Raw genomic sequence first — 19,123 nt, forward strand, 5'->3', positions numbered from 1 at the left:
CCCCACTATTGACATGGCACTAAGGTTAAGTGAAATCTGCCATGTCAGTGTGTATGTAGTCGTCTGGTTTTATATCACCTGACACCAGTGGGACCAGCTCTACTACCTTCATAGCCCTCAGCTTTCTGCCAGGTAGCTGATGCGTTCTGTTGTGCAGCCAGCACCCACGATCACCTGGTGGTAGGAGAGGTGCTGGCGGGGGCACACAGCCACCTCCATTTGTCACTCTCCCCACTGTTAGGACAGGTGATGTAATGGCTTGGAGCAGATGTCTAAATTGCAGACAGTAAAACTTGATGAAATGACACTTGTGGTCAGTCAGACTTTTCTAACCACGTGCGTTAGACTCACAGGGCTTTTATACAAAATGAAAGTTGAGATCTTCATCTAATCCAGATGCTCGCAGGAGTGGGGACTTCATTAAATACTTAGCATCAGCAACTCATGATACAATTGCAAAAGTTGGCAGCGCTGAATATCTGTTTGCCAGCCTTTTTAGAAGCCAGACTGTGCAGTGAACAGTGGCAAGAACTGCAATTTTCCCCTCCATTTTAGAAATGGTTGTAACCCTGTAATATCCCTGGGACCCACCTGCTGACATTCTTTGGTTACGTTTTCTGACTGATTGCTGTGTACAAGCACTTAACAGCTCTCGCTGGGTAAGTTCTAGTTTACTAATGACAAATTCAGAGTAGAAAGCGGATATCGGTGCCCACAGAAGAAAAACAAAGGCCAAATTGTATGTAATTTACAATAAGATGATGTACTTAGCTCTGTTTAACATATGTTAGTGATGAGGGCAGCGGTATTAGGTTTAATTGGATACAGAAAAATGGTGAGGATTAGTCCCACTGAAATTAATGCTGGTAAATCTCCAGGAAGATTCACAAGTGTTTTAATAGATTGAACTCAAACGGGGGATGGGGGAAGAAAAAAAAAAAGAAAAGAAAAAAAAAGGAAAGAAAAAGACTGACTGATTTCTTATTTTTATCACCCAGATTCCATTTTCAGCCCCCCCCCATGGCCCTTTAGGATGCTGCACTGAAACGGCATCTGCACCTCTGATGGTAAAAGTAGCTGCACAGATGGCTCCAGCTTTGTTCAGCCATGAGGTGAGAATCCCAGAGGCAGAACTTCTGTTAAAGTCGGGCTAGAAAGACAGCAAGATAGCTCTCATAAGTTTTTTTTTTCCTTCAAGGATCCCTCATTGGAGGTAGGTACAGATGTATCTTCTCCTGGGGGGGAGATGATGTATTTACAGATGTATGTAACCTGCAGTTACACCCTCACGGTTGCTGTGAACTGATGTGAGCTGCCCAGAACAAACAGCAGTGCAAAGCGGATTGCTACCCAGTGCATATATGTGTCGAGTGTCTGCAGAATTAGCCAAAATTCCCAGGGCAATGGCTACAGCAGCTCTGTGCTCTATGCACGGGTGGTCCCTACCCCAAGAATGTGAGCAGCACAAAATCTAGTACTGATCAATAGTTCCTCCCAGCTTGGTATCATCTGCAAACTAACCGAGGGTGCACTCAACCTCCTTGTCCAGATCATCAGCAAAGATGTTAAACAGGGCCAGCCTCAATACAGACCCCAAGGGAACACCACTTGTGTCAAAGATTCTCTGTACGTTCAAAGCCATGCTTGGCAATCAGTAGAAAGCTGCTTAGCCTGAAGGAGAGAAATAGAATCAATTACAAAGTAACTTTTGATGCCTATATATTGCATCATCAACATACTGTCTTTAATCACTACCTCTGTGTTGAGTACCAGAGGCAGTTTACCTTCACTTACAACTCCTTCAGTTCTGCTTTGCATTCAGCTAGATCTGACAATATACAAATTTCTGTTGCTCAGACCCTTATTTGAAACCCAAATTATTTTCCAAATAATCTGTTTGGAAGCAAAAAGCCATCCCTATTGTCAGGGCTCTATGATCCTCATGGAATGGGCTGCCCAGAGAGGTGGTGGAGTCACTGAGCCTGGTGGTGTTCAAAGAGCGTTTGGATGTTGTGTTGAGGGACATGGTTTAGTGGGAACCATTGGTGAAGGGCGAATGGTTGGACTGGATGATCCTGTGGGTCTTTTCCAACCTTAGTGATTCTATGAATATCCCTTCCAGCTTGGGATATTCTATGATTCGATGGAAAACAAAACTAAAGTAAACAATGCCTTCACAGTTGTGCAATCATATTTCTCATCCGTATGAGAAAACCTGAAGTGACATTTTCGTTTGTGGAATAGCTGGACAGCAGGCAGATATAAGGAAAGGGAGCTGTAAGGGAGCATTAAGAAAATCAAACAATGTCATCAGTGTCGGAGTCTCTGCAGAAATAGGGATTTTTCTGGAGATGCCTCACACAGAAGGGGAAAGAAACCTTAAGAATCTGGTGAAGGTTTTAGGGAGCAAAGGCACATTGGGAACCTGGATTGGAAAGGGCAGTAGAGGAAGAGGAACTTCTTGCTGATCTTACTATTGCTAAAAAAGTACACTTTTGGCTTTGAAGAATTGAGTCAAATAAAGCTGAAAAAAAGGCAGAATAAATGGAGACAGCACATAGAAATGTTTCACTCAAAAAGAGCAGCAAAAAGAGCGTGCTATGTACCCAGCAGAAAAGGAGTTAAAGAAAGAAGCAAGCTGACCAAGTGGAGGAGCAACCAGTGGAAGTTCAGGGGCGGCTATAACTGGGTGCTTGCTGCAAGTGGGCTTTAGCACAGAGGGGAAAATGATTTGTTAGGCTGCAAGAACCCAATCTTAAGCTGGGCTGGTGCTGGGAGAGGCAGGGTGGGGGGTTGGTACAGCCAACACTACCCATGCCAAGAAGGAGAGGGCCTTCAGCAGCCCAAAGAGGCATCACTCTGCTCAAGCAGAGGTACTTCTCTGCTATAGACTGAACAGGCCACTTGACCATAACATAATACAGAATGCTGTATTATACAAAGCAAAGGAATGAACATCCCTCCTCAATCTCCTTGCTAAGAAATGGGAGGTCACTGAGGGGCCAGGCACTGGTGAGGGGATCAAGGAAGAGATTTTAAGAAAGAGCAGATGGTGACATATTTTAAAGAGGTTATAAAAAGGGGAATCCTTGGGGCAGATGTTTTCTCAAAGACATCGGAACAAAGCACTGCAGTGACCAGGAAATGTGTGGAAAATATGTGGCTGTTAAAAGATGGCAGCAGCCACATGGTTCAGATTAATGGCAACAACTGCAAAGACAAAGTGCAGCAGCAGGTGAGTCAGGCTGCAGCTGTGCAACAGGTCCTGAGTCCTCCATTCACTTTGCAGTGATGGAAACACCTGGAAAGGTGACTTCAGACCTCCCACTCTTCATCTTAAATGTTAAATTCTACAGCAACCTCTTCTTTAAGCCTTTTTTATTTGAAGGAATAAGACAACCTGGAAAGACAATAGTCAAGCAAAGAAACTGCCCGAAAAATGTACATGGGGGGTTTTGAAACAGAAGAGTATGAGCCCATGGATGTATAGATGTGGTGTTCAGCCCCAGTCCCTGTTACAGAAAAGCCAATGGTGCTGGATACCATCTGAAAGGATGGAGCCACTTTGGGATCACCAGGCTGTCAGTCAGTGTTTTGGCAAGCCCATCACTGCTCTGTGGTTTGGGCAACAGGAGCTGAAGTAGGGCAGGTTCCTGAAGAGTGTTAGACTCATTTAGCTTGGCTCCTGCTCAGCAAGATCTGTTTTATTCGTTTTCCTCTTGGTACAGTGCAATTTTATGCTTCATTTTTACTGTATAGGAATTATCTGCGCATTTTGGATAGAATGCCTGCCAAAAGGAAAAAAAAAAATACATTTCTTTTGCTGCAAAGAATAAGAGTCTCAAAAAAGCCTATGAGGTTTCTTAGCTCTAGTGCTGAAAACGTGGCACTTGTGCACAGATAATGTCCTCTCCAGAGACACAGTGGCAAGGGGATGTCAAAAAGCAACAGGACTTCTAGGGCTTTCTCCTTGCACTGTAGTGAACAGGATCTGCTTTTCCTGAAACACTCTCTATTAACAGAATATGTTTCATCATTAACATTTTTTATTGGGTTGTCTGAAGCCTGGCTAGAAGTTTAGGCAGGCACTGAACTTGTGAATGTGTTTCTAAGATTTTATTACAGAACTTTAGAAGCAGTTACAAATTAATATATGTTTGAGGGTAAAAAGTGAACTTTAAATTAAATAAAACATTTGAACACAAATGTGTGTCAGTTGTACAATGAACTTGTTTTTAAGTCAGAGCCGGAATCATAGAGCCATAGAATATCCCGAGTTGGAAGAGACCCACAAGGATCTTCAAGCCCAACCCCTGACTCCACACAGGACCACCCAAAATTCAAACCCTCTGCCTGAGAACACTGTCAAAAAGCTCCTTGAACTCTGGCAGCTTGGCATCATAACCAGTGCCACAGGCAGCCTGTTCCATGCCCACGACCCTAACCCCCAACTACCCTTCCCCTGACACAGCTCCATGCCATTCCCTTGGGCTCCCGTCACAGAGAGCAGCTGTCCCTCTGCTCCCTGCAAGGAAGCTGCAGAATCTGGCACTTGCTCTTGTTCAGCTTCATGCTGTTGGTGACTACCCAAGCCCTACAGTTTGTCAAGATCTCTTTGCAAGGCTCTCTACCCTAGAGGGAGCCAACAGCTCCCCCCACTTTAGGTTCATCTGCAAACTTACTATACTTCAGAGTCCTGTATTCAAATCACTGATGAAAACATTGAAGAGAAGTGACCCTGAAATGAAGCCCTGAAGAACACCACTAGTAACTAGACACCAGCTTGATGTAATGCCGCTTACTGTGACCCTTTGAGCATGGCCCATCAGATAATCATTCACCTTCCTGTTACGTTTTTGCCTAGCTATAGACCAGACATTTTGTCCAAAAGAATACTATGAGAACAGCTTTGGAAACACCGCTGGAATCCAAAAAGTTCACACTGACTGGCTTCCCTTGGTCAACCTGGTTAACCTTGTCATAAAGGGACATTAAGTTCGTTAAACTGGACTTGCCCCTTGTGAACTCACACTGGCTGTGGCCAACGATTGCATTGTCTTTCAGGTGTTTTTCAGTAACTCCTAGAATGAGTTTCCAATGATTTCCAAAATGTTGGAAATGAGACTTTTTTTTTTTTGACTTTCACATATCCTCAGCTGCTGAAGTGTGAATTCGGAAACATCAGCATGAACATCAACAAATCATAATACAGAACTATGAAGCCCTGCTACAAGCCTGCCCCACCAGTCTCCTTTCAGAACAAAGTGCACCTGTTACATTCGAGTTGTTGGCTTTTCAACCAATGCCCACCTTACAATTTAACTGCATTCAACACATGCCTTTATTGCATGTCTGCTGCTCCTTAAGTGTGTACTCTATTGCCTTCTGCATTTATTGCAGTGCCCACTGAGTGCTTTGCAAGGCCCTTTCTAGTGAAACCCCACAGGGTGTGTATTGGTTCTCAGCAACATTTTTCAACTTACTTTTCCTCACCTCCTTAGCTCTTTAGAGATTTATGCTGCAGTGACAACAATGTTGTTTTCATGTCTCTAGCCAGCATCTACAGATATCACATCAATGTTTTCTAAAGTGCTTTTCATTCCCACCTTTTAACAGTGGGACAGCTGAAGATTTGGAACATCAGCATGATGATTCAGATTTGGAACATCAGTTAAATAGATTAAAAACATCCCTGACAACTGGTCTGTAACATCCTGACTTACCTAAGACAGAACGTGAGTTTATGTTCCATTGTTACCAACAACAAACTGTTCCCTGGCTCATAGAGAAAACATGAAATAAAGGAAAGCATTCTACCGGTTGGTTAGCTGCAGGGAATTGATAATTTAATCAGAAAAACTGAGATCAGTGCACAGCAATTGGGAGCACAGCTGGAAGCCTTTGCCTGTTGTTTAAATCAAGAAGCTGGCTGCCATCTCCTACTCACTGAGCATGACAGCAGCTTGCAGGAAGAGGCAAAAGCTCTGTCATTTGTGACACAACAGATCTGAGAGCAAAGAGAAGGGAAAAGTTGGACTAAAGCCATGGCTCCCAGGATGTTACTCTTCCTTTTAAACCTCTGGCAGGTTTGTGCTCACTGAAAGCAAAACCAAACAGCTAGCAACTTTTGGCTAGGTCTTGCACTTGTCACTTAAGCTCTTCTAAGGACACATCAGACTCCTGTCTTTGCTGGGCTCTCTGAGCAGCCCTTCTACAGGAGGAGGCAAAGGCACAACACTTATATTTCTGTTTCTTTCATTAGTGGAACAATTCTCCTCTGGACAAATGTGTTTTCAGGCTGATGCTATGGTAATGACTTCGGAAGTTCACAGAATTGGCATGTTTATATTTCATATAAAACCTCTGAATATTTCAGTGTTCTTCCACTGAAGGAGGAAAATTCAGCCAGTCACTTCAACCTACAGCCTGGAAAAATATTGTTCACCTTCTTAACATATAACACAATCTGTGCCAAAGTCTTTGCATGCTTATCCTTAAACATCACCCCATGGGAGACAGCAAGCGCTTTAAGAATAAGACTACTCAGGGGCAGATTTGCCACCAAGAGAAGATGGATCTTTCCTATATATGCACATATATAGCTGTGTTTATGTGTCTATTTTATGTATGCAGATGATTTCTGTATGACCATGTGTTTCTGCTCATTCATATAGCTCTGAAGCTGACTAGTAAGATCTACAGGCCTTCAGCAAAGCAATGTTACAGTCATCCCATCCTGCTCACTGTCATCTCCTGCCCCAAAGTCAGGTCTTGGTAAGGACTAGCGTAAGATGTAGAGTCATAAGTAAGACTTTGGACTCAGGTATCTATCTTTGTTGCCTCAACCTGTCACTAACCTCTGCAGCTGTGGGACTGACATGGTCCCCTGCCTCCAGCTGTCCCTTCTCCAGATGTTGCCTTGTTGCAGGACTAGGGAGGGAAAAAAAAAAAAAAAGGAGAGGAGGGTGCTGACATCACCAGGGTAACTCAGAGGGACTTTGCAATAAGGAGCTGAGCACTAACATATCACAAGGCAAGCATGTGCTGGACTGCGTTGGGCAGCCACAACAAAGCACTGGGATGGTCACTGCTACAATAGCTGAGATAATGCTCTGTAAATGCATGGCCAGAGTTTCTGATCTAAGACAAAATTTTCCAGTGGCTCACTTTCAGTGATAGTCCTGAGTGAGTGATGTTCCCCTCAGGGGCTGAAACCAGGTGCCAGTCCTTTGCCACTGGCCACCAGATGACAAGGCTTGGGACAGGTGCCCATTTACCAGGATATTACTCAGGCAGCATAGTGCTGTGTGGTGAATGATGAGGAGGACCCACTGCTGACCCCCACAAGAAACCAGCTCCTTCCCCAGTCTCTTGGAACTGTACTAGTTTTCTAATTACAGAGGTTTGTACAATCAGTGGGGATTGCCTCAATCAAGCCATTTGCTCCTGTTGCTACAAGCATCCAAGCCATCTTGGTCTTGGGAAACAACTGAAAGCCTCTACCAAACCCATAAGAACTCAGACCCCATATCAGGCTTCCTGGAGAGGATTTCTTGGTTAAACAGGTACTCAGACCTAGAAAGAAGAATGTGGTAAGTCCTCTTGCAATTGAGCTGTTGGCTGTGTGTGACATGGCTGTGCTTTTTGTCCTTCACATAGTTGTATCAAATCTAATTTAGGCAGACAGATGAAAGGGGGGAAAAAAGGAGTTGGTTCTGAACTGAATTAGCTTAAAAAGGAAACATTTTGTTTCTCTCTCAGTGAAGCAGATCCAAGCTAATTCTACTCAAGAAACATTCCTTCTGACTCCAGATTAAGTGTTTTATTTCAGACACTTAGAAGAAAGGCAAAGGAAACAAACAGCTTAAAACAAAACACCCAAGGAGGCAGCAGTGGACACCCACTTTTTCCCAGCCTCCAGGATGTGAGAGATCCAGATCCATGACTACCTCCGTCCTTTGGGCCATCCACTCTTCTGAGTGTCCACATAAGAGACATTTTGCACCTGAATGCTTCTACACTGTCCTCCAACAGTGTTCACTCTCTAAAAACCATCTGTGTTGAACCCTATCGGCTCCAGCAGCATTCAGAATTATCACAGAAAGCAGCATTTGGCCTCAGGTGTCCAGACTGATCATCTTACAATATGTTTAAGTATTACTCATAGCTGAAGGTAGGTGGAAAGATTTCTTAATAAATGATTACTGCAAGTATCAGATTTTCCTAGGATTGAGGAAGAGGGAACAATACTGTCATTTTGAAATGGCTCTACTAACTTTGGGAACGCAATGGAAAACTAAAACAGGACAAAAGCTAGACTTTGACTCTGAAAGAGCCACTAATGGGCACACAGACAGAAAGGCACACTTGCATCTCTATACTCATGCATGAGGTGCATTTTTGTTGTTTTTAATAAAGTGAAGCAGTTAAAGGAGCCTCAGCCTATTATATTTTGTTTCCCTGACCAAAATACATGAGATAAAATGTGGGTGTAAAGTGTCTCACTAATCACAGCTTGGCGTGGATGGAAGGCAGGCAAGCTGGCTAACTATATTTTTCATAGCACCTACATAAATGAGTAACAGGACTACATTCCTCTTAGAGCTTCGTATGCCACCATCATCTCAGTGTGATGCACAGCACAGATAAAACCAGCTAGGTTGAACTCTGGCTCTGCTGCATTCAGTCAGCTCAGGGGCAATTGCCAGGTGCCAGGGCTGGGATCTAAGATCCCCCTGGTGTTGGTGTCTGAGACATGGTGCAGTAGACACAAAAGATAGATTGAACATGCAGTAACACTTGCACGAGCAGCCATTACCACACAGATATTCAAAGACAACTAAGCAAGCATTTACCTGGACAACCTTATTGTTTTTCCAGGTCCGTGATGGTGAGGCAGAGATAAGTTCAGCATCCTGCTCTGACCCAACACAGCCATTCCTGCTGCAGTTTCATTCAAAATCATGTCCACAACCTCACACAAATCAAAACAACAACAAAAAACTCTTAAAACAAAGTTTTACGATACATTATTGTTGTTTCCTAACACTCTGTATGTTTGTTCTTCTCTTTTGCTTTGATCATGGACTTAAAAGAGGCTAGAGAATCATTCTGTTATGTGTTTGCATAACACCTTAAACTGAGCATTGCTCTGTGCCTAGCGCTCGCTTGATATTGATTACTAGTATTTATTTATACTTCTGAAATAGACCACAACACAGTAAGTTTGATGTTCACATAAACATCCTAAGAAAGAAATAACAGAACTCCAGTTCTCACAGCTGAGAGAACGTCAGATGCACTGTTGAAGAGTCACCAACAATAACATCCTAAACAGTAACAGATACTGTGATCTGGATCTTAAACACCATATGCTTATTAGAAACATGGCTTTGGAAATCCACTGACACCAGATGAGATAAGGGGTGAGGTAAAGGGGAGGAGGTTGCTGCAGCAGAACGCATGCAGAAAACCAAACAGCTTCAGCATCTTGCTCCTCAACAACTCATGCTCGTGTGCATGTCTTACACTGGGAGCTACGCTTACCTTGACTTTTATCTAGTAGTGGCTCCAAGAGACACAGAGTCTTTCTTCTGTTCCCCATCCACCCATGACAAGACCTTAAGGCCTTTGTATTGCACTCCCTGAGCTCTGAATAGCTTCACTGCATTTGTGTGGTGGCATGGTCCTGTAGCTCTTCCTCTAAAAAGTAGGCTACTAAAAATACTTGACAAACACTGGTAGCCACAATCGCTGTTAAGCTACATAACGCAAGCTCAGAACTACCAATGACCAATTCCACCCAGGTCAGCAGAAAAGCCCAGGTATCTCTGAGAAGGCTCAGAGGGCACCTGGATAGCTGAGCAGGACTTGCCAAGGTCTGTGCAGATGCTGGCGGGTCACAGCATGCCTGCATTTGGTTCTCGGTGTTTTCCCTACAGCAGGGAGCTAGAGCGAGTCTTCTCATATGAGAGAGGTAGCTCCTGCTCCATCCTTGCTACCAGGGAAAGAAAAGCTGATACACATTAACATCAAAGATTCAGTTGTCTATGCCATGTTCACATCAGGAATTGGAGAATGATTTTTCCTTCACTCCATTAAAAAAATATTTGGCACAGCTTTCCAGAAGACAAACAAACAAAACCCTCACATTCCTTTCTTGTGAAGTCTAGATGTACACTATAGATTTTTGCACCTATTTTAAGAAAAATGAATAGGAGGGGAAGATCCCTTTCCTAAGGTGAAGAAAAGAGATAAGAAGGAATGTAGTTTTGCTAACGCACTTCACATCTTGATACCAGTCTGTACCAAAGGACAGCTCTCTTAGCTCACATGCACAGCCTATCACATGGATGAGAGTCCAGCTCAGGATAGAGATGAGCAACACAGCTTCTATCACTTCATCAGTTCTGCAGGAGATGGAAAACAGATTACCTACTGCATGTGCCTGGTGAGGGGAATAATCAAGCAAGAGGGTACAAAACAAGTCAGACAGTGCTTGGAGAAGTTATCTCTGGCAGTAATTCCTCCTGTAAAGTCAACTTTCTTATATGCAAATACCATTTACACTGTTGGCAACCATACAAAATGTAACACTGGCAGTCCCTAAATGGCACGGGGGTTCTTTATCAGCTTCTTAAACAAGTACACCTTCAAGCTCAAGTACTTTTTATGACAGCTGCAATGGAAAGTAGAGCAATAGTAGCAGGGTAGCACAATCCTAGGCTGCAGCAAATGAGAACAAATACAGGAGCCATAAACACAGAAACAAAGGAAGAAAAACTGCTTACCTTTGAAAGACCTCAGGTAGACAGAAAACTCCAGCAAGGCACCCTTGTCTCCACTGTGAACCCTTAAATGAGGTATGGGAAGGGGTGGATCCTGGCTTGACCCCTTCTGGTCACTCATGTATATTGCATGCACCTGAGCTCCCCTGGCTTGGCCCTGCCTTCCCACCAGGTGCTCAATCACTGTTTCAGGCCATTACTCAGCGTTTCCACTACAGCACCTTTATTGTGTATTGTGAGTGAGAGGACAGTAAAACCAAATTTGTTTAGCTGGAGAGTGCAGGCATGGAAGTGGTGGGTGAGCTCAGCCCCACAGGACTAGACACACAGACTGGGCTTTAGCCACGATACTTGTTCCTCCCTCCCCACTCTTGACATTTATTGACACTACTACACTGACCTCATGCTCACAACTATCTCCTGAACTTCACAACTGCTTTTAGCAAACTCCAGACTCTTAGTAGATGTCCAAAAGTCAATAGTGCAGGGTACAAAAGCAGACAGGTAGGGCACTGAACACGGGTCCCCACACGGAACTTGTTCCACCTACAAGTCCCACACTGTGCTATATGATTTTTCTTCAGGCTCTCATTTTGCTGGTCTGGAAGTGTCTCTGTCTCCACAGGTGTTCAAAACATGGTATTCTCTCATGCTGATATGAGCAAAAGTTTCCTTCAAACCATTCTCATGAATGTCAGCCTGAGCCCTGCCAGGGCCAAAATTGTGATCCAATGGGAGATCCTGTCCTCATAAGTCAAATGCCAGTTTGCATTTTCTGGTTTTATGTAAGTATAGATGCACTTTCAATATCACACACAATAAAAAGCCATGCTCCTTTCCCTGGGAATTCATTATTTCTTAAGCACACACAAAGCCCATAAAGCTTCTTGGGATTTCATTCTTGGCTAAGGATACCATCCATATTTTAATATATAGTGATCTTAGGACCCTATGAGATATTTATATGGAAGAATGATTTATACATGAACTGCTGAGCTGATCTTTACAATGAGCCCTCCAAGACTACTATGCTTCTCTGTCAGCTGTGGAAGAGAGTAACAGCGTACTCTGGGTGTACACAGAATCTGAGTGAAGAATTGACTTTGAACACCCACAAGGCTAGAAAATTTTTAGTGGGTCACTCCATTTAATACTTTAATGAGCTCCAATAAGCATGGAAATGTAGCAGCAGTTACTGTGGACTTGATGGACTTGTCTCTCACTGCTATCCTTTCAAAATCCTATCACCACTCCTTTCCAGTATAGGATTACAAGGAACTTGGCCTCCCCTGTGCTTTCTCATGTCTAAAATACTGTAGCCTCCAGAAAGCACAGGACCTGACTAACGCTTCCTAATTAAAACATCTGTGGTTCAGACTGCACTTCTCACCCCAGGATCCCTTTCCACTGCATTTTCCCCAGGGGAGACAAAGATGCTGCCAGCGGAGGCATCTCCTGCATGCTCCTGCTCCAGTGCCCACAGCCCTGGCTGCACCACAGGGAGGAGAAGCTCCTGCCTGCAGCCCCTCACATCTCATGCGATGCCTTGCACAACACAGCCTTGAGTGCTAGAAATGAAATTGCCTCTGGACAAGCCTGGACTGAGACTACAAGGAAGGATTTGACAATTAATCTGGGAAAGCAGCTCCTGGGGTGGCTTAATGAGCACCAGTGACACCAAGAGTTAGCAGCTCCGTCTTGCAGGTTCCTTGCCCTCTTCCCAGACTGACAAAGACCCACAGGAGGTATCATAACTGTTCAGATGGGAGAACAGAGGGCTGTCCTATTGGTCATTTTAATATGACAATAAGCTAGGACCTATGTATGCTGGGCCATTCCTGAATCATATGGAATCTGGAATCTTGTAATATCTTGTATGCAGAGTGCCTCAGAGCAAGACAAGAAGGACCTCAGCAAGCTGCTGTGTGCACGCTGGAAGGCTTGGGAGCCCCGGCATTTCCTGGAGAGGTTTTCTGTGATGAGTACAGGGCGAAGGAGATTAAGCAGGTCTCCTTGGCTGGTTTCCTTCAGATCCTCCAAAGATACTACTTCTGCACTTGGCAGGGGGCCACAGAGAGCAGAGACGGAGTTAAGCACGGCTCTGACACCAATTTCAAGTCTGAAAATGCCCGTTGTTTTTTTTTTCTGCACAAAGGTATTTATGGAATGCAAGAGACTGTGGGTCCAAACTGTGCCCCAAATTATACTGCCTGCTTCCTCCTGGGACAATGCCTTAGGTGGGGTAGTTTCTTTATGCTAGGAACTCCATAAGATGTCATCACATTTGTTTGGGAGTGCTTGAGGTCTCCCAGCTCACCATTTTTGCTCTTACCTTAGAAGCTATAGATTTCTTTTAACTCTCTAGCCAATCTGAGTTAATACACTGTGAGAGAGAATAATGCGTTTCTGAGTGGCATGTTTTAATGTAATGGTCGACTGCTTTTTGTCTTTGGACAGATCTTCATTTTGTAACGTCCTGTGAGACTGAGATACTTAGATACAAGTTACTTACTTGTGAACACATCTTTTTTTGTTGTTGTTTGTTTGTTCTACATGAATTATTCTGTTTTGAATACAGTTGAATATGTTGTCCTACATGAATTATCCTGCTCTGCACTGCTGCATTTACATTAAATCAGCCCATTTCATTTCCATGAAAATTCAAGGCTGACAATTCCATTCCTATCATGCTTAACTGGACTTGATAGATACTTCCTCATTGATGATTTTAGCAGAGCTAAAGGCTCAATTCTTCAGCGACCTTTTTTTTATGTGAAGGAATGGAGAAGTCCCATGGAACTGGTGTCATAAAATTTGCGAGAGCTTTCCCTTCAGGGTAAAGTTATTTTTCTTACAGCAAATGTAACAGAGCTTCAGTGAAGGTATATTCCGACCCACATGATAAAACTTATGAGTTTTATAGGTTTAGATAAACAATGTGTAACATCCTTTGTGGCGACCTGCAGGTTACTGCTCATGAAATAATAAGGTGTCTCCCATTCTTCCCCTACCAAAGTTTGACCCAGAGATCATAGATTTGGCTGGGAGTATGGCCTTGGGTCAGCCTATCCCCCTTTTGCATGACTCTTCCCGCTAGGAACATGTCTGAAAGGGTCTTTCAGGACTGTGTGATTGCCTTTGTACAGCTGAGTTGACTGAGGTGGAAACAGAAGAGCCTTCTGCTGCTTGTGGACCACACAGAAATCTCCCCACTGATTTTCACGTGCAGACTTGCCATAGCAATGCACTTGGATCAGGACAGATGTGAGTAACACTGCAAAAGCCAAATGATGCACCTGTTCTTTCTATTTGTCTCACCCATGCTCTGTCACTTTACCAAATTTGCAGGAGATGGAAAACAGGTTATCTACTATGTGTGCCTAGTGAGGGTAGCAGGCAAGACACTGACTTCATTACATTTAGCTGTCCTTTGCTGGCACATCTTCACTAGCACTTCCAGTAACAACTGACATCTTGGGTAGAAGGCTTTTAAAAAAGGCCAGAGAGATTTAGGAGCACAAGTCAATCTAAAAGAGGTTTCAGAGTCATAGTGCCCAGTCCTAGCCCTACTGGTATGTAGAAGTGAAGGTCAAAGATCTCATTTTGATCTAAATAACTCCATGTGCTGAGCTTACGATGAGGGGCGCTTGCTGCTTGTGGTCATGGTAAGCTCCTCCTACGATTGTTGGTATTGTCAGCAATTGTGACAATTGTCAGTGCTGTCAGAAATACCATGCCTCTTCTCCAGGTGTTTCTGGTGTGAGAGCATCACACCTTGTGAAGCCTTGAAGTCAAGCGCAGCTGGTGGTCACTTGAAGCTGGGATTTCCAGGTTCCAGCAAAAAATTGGCACCTGGCTCCCATGGACCCTTTTTATTAAATGAATGACTTATTTGTGTAGAATTCTTGAATATCTCAGCCTTTGGGAAATTATGATACCATTACCTCATCCTTCCATTGTCCATTCCGATGCTCCTCCTCAGTGTTTTTCCTACAGTAATGCCTGCTCTAAAGTATTTATGGTAGCAAAAAAAAAATATATATATAAATAAATCTCTCATGGGAAACACATTTAGAAGATAGGATTTCACATATATAAAATTCAGACTACTAAGTCCTTGGAATGCAGGACTCCCTAGGAAAAAAACATGAGCTACAGAAAATGAGTTTTCTTCTAGCTCTCGTAAGGTCTGCAGCAACCTCTGGGAATGTGCAGGCTGCTCGGTGGATGACCAGTTAACTGCAAAAAATCCCAAGAAAGCTTGCAGCTGAAATTCCAGGCTTTTTCTGAAAGGACTGAATGAAAAGCATCTGTCTGAGCTAGCGCATAATCTCTTTTGATCTGAGTTCAGATATGAGGTTTTATAGTAGTTTATGTCAATTGGGGTATGAAACTATCATAACATGCAGATGATACTAAATTTATTACATCAAAGTCAATAGCATATCATGATTTTACTCCATGGGGCTGCAGCAAGAGCCACCCAAATATTTTTAGCACATATTAGAGGAACAGACTTCAGGGTGGATCCCTCCTTCGGTATGTGTTTATTTCTGCTTTTATAATTTGGAGGCAAAAGTGATTAACTTTGTCCTCCTGCAGAACAATTATAGTATTGATAGAATAACTCAAGAAGCTTTAAGTCAGATATCCTCGTATCAGGGTGAGATATGAACCCATAGATAACACCAGTCTTGAAAAAAAAAACATGCAGACTTCATCTTGTGAAGTTTTTGCTCTCTCTGCATCTGAGCTTCTCTGGAGAAGTAACAAAGGTGTCAGTCTCTCAGCAGGTATAAACCAGCTTTGCTCTATCAGCTTCATGGAATCCGTGGTGCCTTAGAGGGATGTCAGGTTGTGAGGCGTACCATGGCTCTAACAGATGTTGGTCAGTTGTTTCCTCTGGAGATTAAATGTGTCATGCTATTAAAATTTCTTGGTGAGCCCCCACACAGCTCCAGTCCATGTTGCTGGTGGCAGCCCCCATGCCACATCACAGCCACTTGAGGCAGGTGCTGGGAGTCCTCATCCTCACCCCAGGGCTGCCACCAGCTTACTGTGGCTAGCGTGGAGACCCACTTAGAGACTAACACATCCAGAGGCTGCTTCCATTATCAATGTGTACAGTTCCCATTGCCATTGATAAACAAAATCTAGAGCTTCTCATTGCATAGTGCTTATTCTATACTCTTCTTCCTCTGCAACGCTGTGGGGAATAAATTATTCCTGTTTTGACTTTGGCTTGCTCTGAACAAACAGTGTTTTTCGTTTGGAAAGAATACTTCATCTTCTGTTTTCTTTAATCATTAACATTAGAATTAAGTTTCCAAGCAGGCTGTTTTTCGTTAACCCCAGCACTTCCTTCCTTCTCTTTTATGTATGCTGGTGACTCACCCAGAGCAGAGGCACAGTGAAGGTGAGCTGCAGGGTTGTTTGTAATATGTATTGGAGGGTTTCTAAACACATCCAAACTTTTCTTTCCAGTTGCAAATGATCAACTGAAATGCAGACCTCTTTCTTACAGAATAAAATAACAGTAAATCCCACATGAGTTTTACATTTCTATCCTCTTAAAAAGAAAAAAAAAAAAGAAAAAAAAAAGAAAAAAAAAGAAAAAAGAAAAAGCCTTTGAAGAGAGATTATTTAGGGCTGCCTAAAGGCATATGTAGATCTTGACCTTTTGCTACATGTTGACTCTCCTCATCCTTTTCCCTGTTGATTTTCAGGTATTTCGAGCCACTGTTATATCTTTGTTATGCTGCCCCTGAGATGTTCTCTTGCTTCTCCTCCAACCGGCCCGGCATACACATTTTTTCTTCCACTCTTCCTATTCCTTCCAAACATTCCTTTCAAGCAGTCCTCTGTTCTTAGCTCCAGTCAGAAACAAAGCTGCAAGTTTTGGGCTTGGTTGAAAAACTCCAACACAGATGTCTTGGGTGGGGTTGGAACCCAGTGACCTTTTGCAGAGAAATAACTATTGAAGTTCAGAATTAACATTTTCTGTTGCATCTTAATTGTTCAACCCAGGCAGACCGGTGTTTAAGTTCAAACAGCCTAAGATCTGATCTTTGCCTTTCCTGTCCTCATGTCTACATCTAAGGGTCATGATCTGCTCCACAGTATCGCATCACGGGTCCAGAAATGGTCCTTTGGTTGTTGAATTGTATCTATTCCGATTGAAAGCGACCAGTTTGGTAACTGTTCTTACCAAACATTTACCTAGATCAGACTCTACTTGAAACCTACATGGCTGTCCCACATCTTGTCTCATATACGGCTAAAAAACTCCTGACACTTAAAGTTCTACCAGTTCTACTCACTAGGGTTTCTGTGTTACTGTTGCTCTTTCTTCTAACAATTTTTCCTGCTATGTTCTGACTGATGCATTTTTAGAGATCAATTGCACATATTCAACCTAGCTTTTCTGTTCATTTCATGTAGAGTAATTTCTCCAGTCACTTTATCTCTCTGCTAGTCTTTCTTTGCACTGCTGCAATTTCATTTACTTTGTTTTTAGAATGGAGGTAACCAAAATTGTGCAGAGCATTACAGACGGGGTGCCAAACAGCTTTTGTTTAATCTCACTGACTCATTGCTTCTTCTACAGGAAATATTTGATTCATCTTATGATCATGTCTGTCTTTCTTATAGATGTACCACATCTGTGGCTTGACGTCACCCTAAATAATACACTGAAGTCTTTCTTCTCAGCTTCAAACAAATGATCTCCTGGGCAGTCACAGATATCCCTCTTATTAGATTCTAAGTATATGTTCCATTTCTGTCGCTCCAGACTTCAAGGTCATCTAGTTTTTCCCAAATGATATTGCAGTCCTTCTCTCTTGGCAGTTTCTTTCTGTGCTGTTGTAGTGGTAAATTTCATTAACGCATGATGAACTGTAGTTAAACCATACAGATCATCTCTGAAGTGTTACCATAAGATCCAATACTTTCCACTGGATGAACTCCACTAATAACTTCCCATCAGTACAATCATGCTCTTTCTGTGGAGTCTGTTCTCTGTTTTCAGCCAATGTACTGTCTCTTGTAATAATTGCCCCAAGCATTACATCCCTAAGATAATGTTCTACTCAAGGCCAAAATAATGGGTCTACCACCTTCCAAAAGTCTTGTATCCCAAAAACCAATTCAATCCACTTTAGATTTTATTCCCTTTTCCTCTTGTCACTGTACCTTTAATTGTTTCGACTTCACCACTTTCCAGTTCCAAAGACTAGCTTTTCCAGAATTCAGGAAGAAGGAATCTATGTTCAATCTACATTTCCTGCAATATCTTCTTTCAAATTTACTTACACTGTGGTTTAAAGTAACTGCTTTTTCTATCTACCACTGTTCTTAACTATTGCATATTCAAGATGACCACCTCTAGTCAAAGCTCAGATTTTGGTCCTTGTCAAACCTATCCTTCAATTCAACCTTCATGCTGCCCGTTGGAACCTCTTTTTGGTCCTTCTGCTCTTTCTATACATGATAGAAAACTTCATTTCTTCCTAACTTTTTGCCTTTTAAATTTCAATACCTATACTTCCTGAATTCTTAATCTTAATCAGAAGCTTCTTTATTGACTATTTCTTCTTTCCCCTTCTCTATGTACTTCTAGCACTTCATTTGCTTAGATGCAACCCTTGTGTAAAAGATGTATATAAGATATTTTCATTATCTGAAACAGGCTGGAGTTAGTTGTTCCACCTGTGACAAAGGCTCTTCAAACAGATGTCTAGAGTAATTTGCATTTGAATGAATTTTGTAAAAGCAAAGTGTCACACCTTTTTTAGCTCCTGTTCACACTAATTTCAACTTGTTTCTTAGTTTAATGGTGGCATGCAAAAGAAATAAATATCAGTTAAGGATAGCTTAATTGAACTGGTCGTTTGACCATGTGATAACCAGGTAGCAAGATAAATCTGATTTTATAGAAGATAATAAGGGTGCAGTAAGAATGCAGGTTTCAGTTTGTGGTCCTTTGCTAAAGAGACATAATATTGCAAGTATTTTGGCAAATGCTGTTATTTTTGCTTGTTAGAATGATCTAATCCTAAAGTCAGACTGTCTTTGCAAAGTGTTGCCTGTATCTGTTTAGCTTTTAACACAGCTTTTATCTTTGTGTTTTTTCTTCCTGATTCTAAGGAAAGCATATTAAAAATAAAGTGGCCTTGCCAGGCCTGGCAACCACCTGTGGTGTCCAGTGTGGTTGGAGGCTGAGCCATCTTTGTCATGTCTCCAGGCCATTATCAGAGCTGGCAGTTCCAGAGTCTCCGGGAGGTCCTCCATGAGCTAAGCTGGCTGCTGGAAAGGAATATGGGCACACCCAGATC

The sequence above is a fragment of the Gallus gallus genome, chromosome 3, assembly GCF_016699485.2.
Source record: "Gallus gallus isolate bGalGal1 chromosome 3, bGalGal1.mat.broiler.GRCg7b, whole genome shotgun sequence".
Taxonomy (NCBI): domain Eukaryota; kingdom Metazoa; phylum Chordata; class Aves; order Galliformes; family Phasianidae; genus Gallus; species Gallus gallus.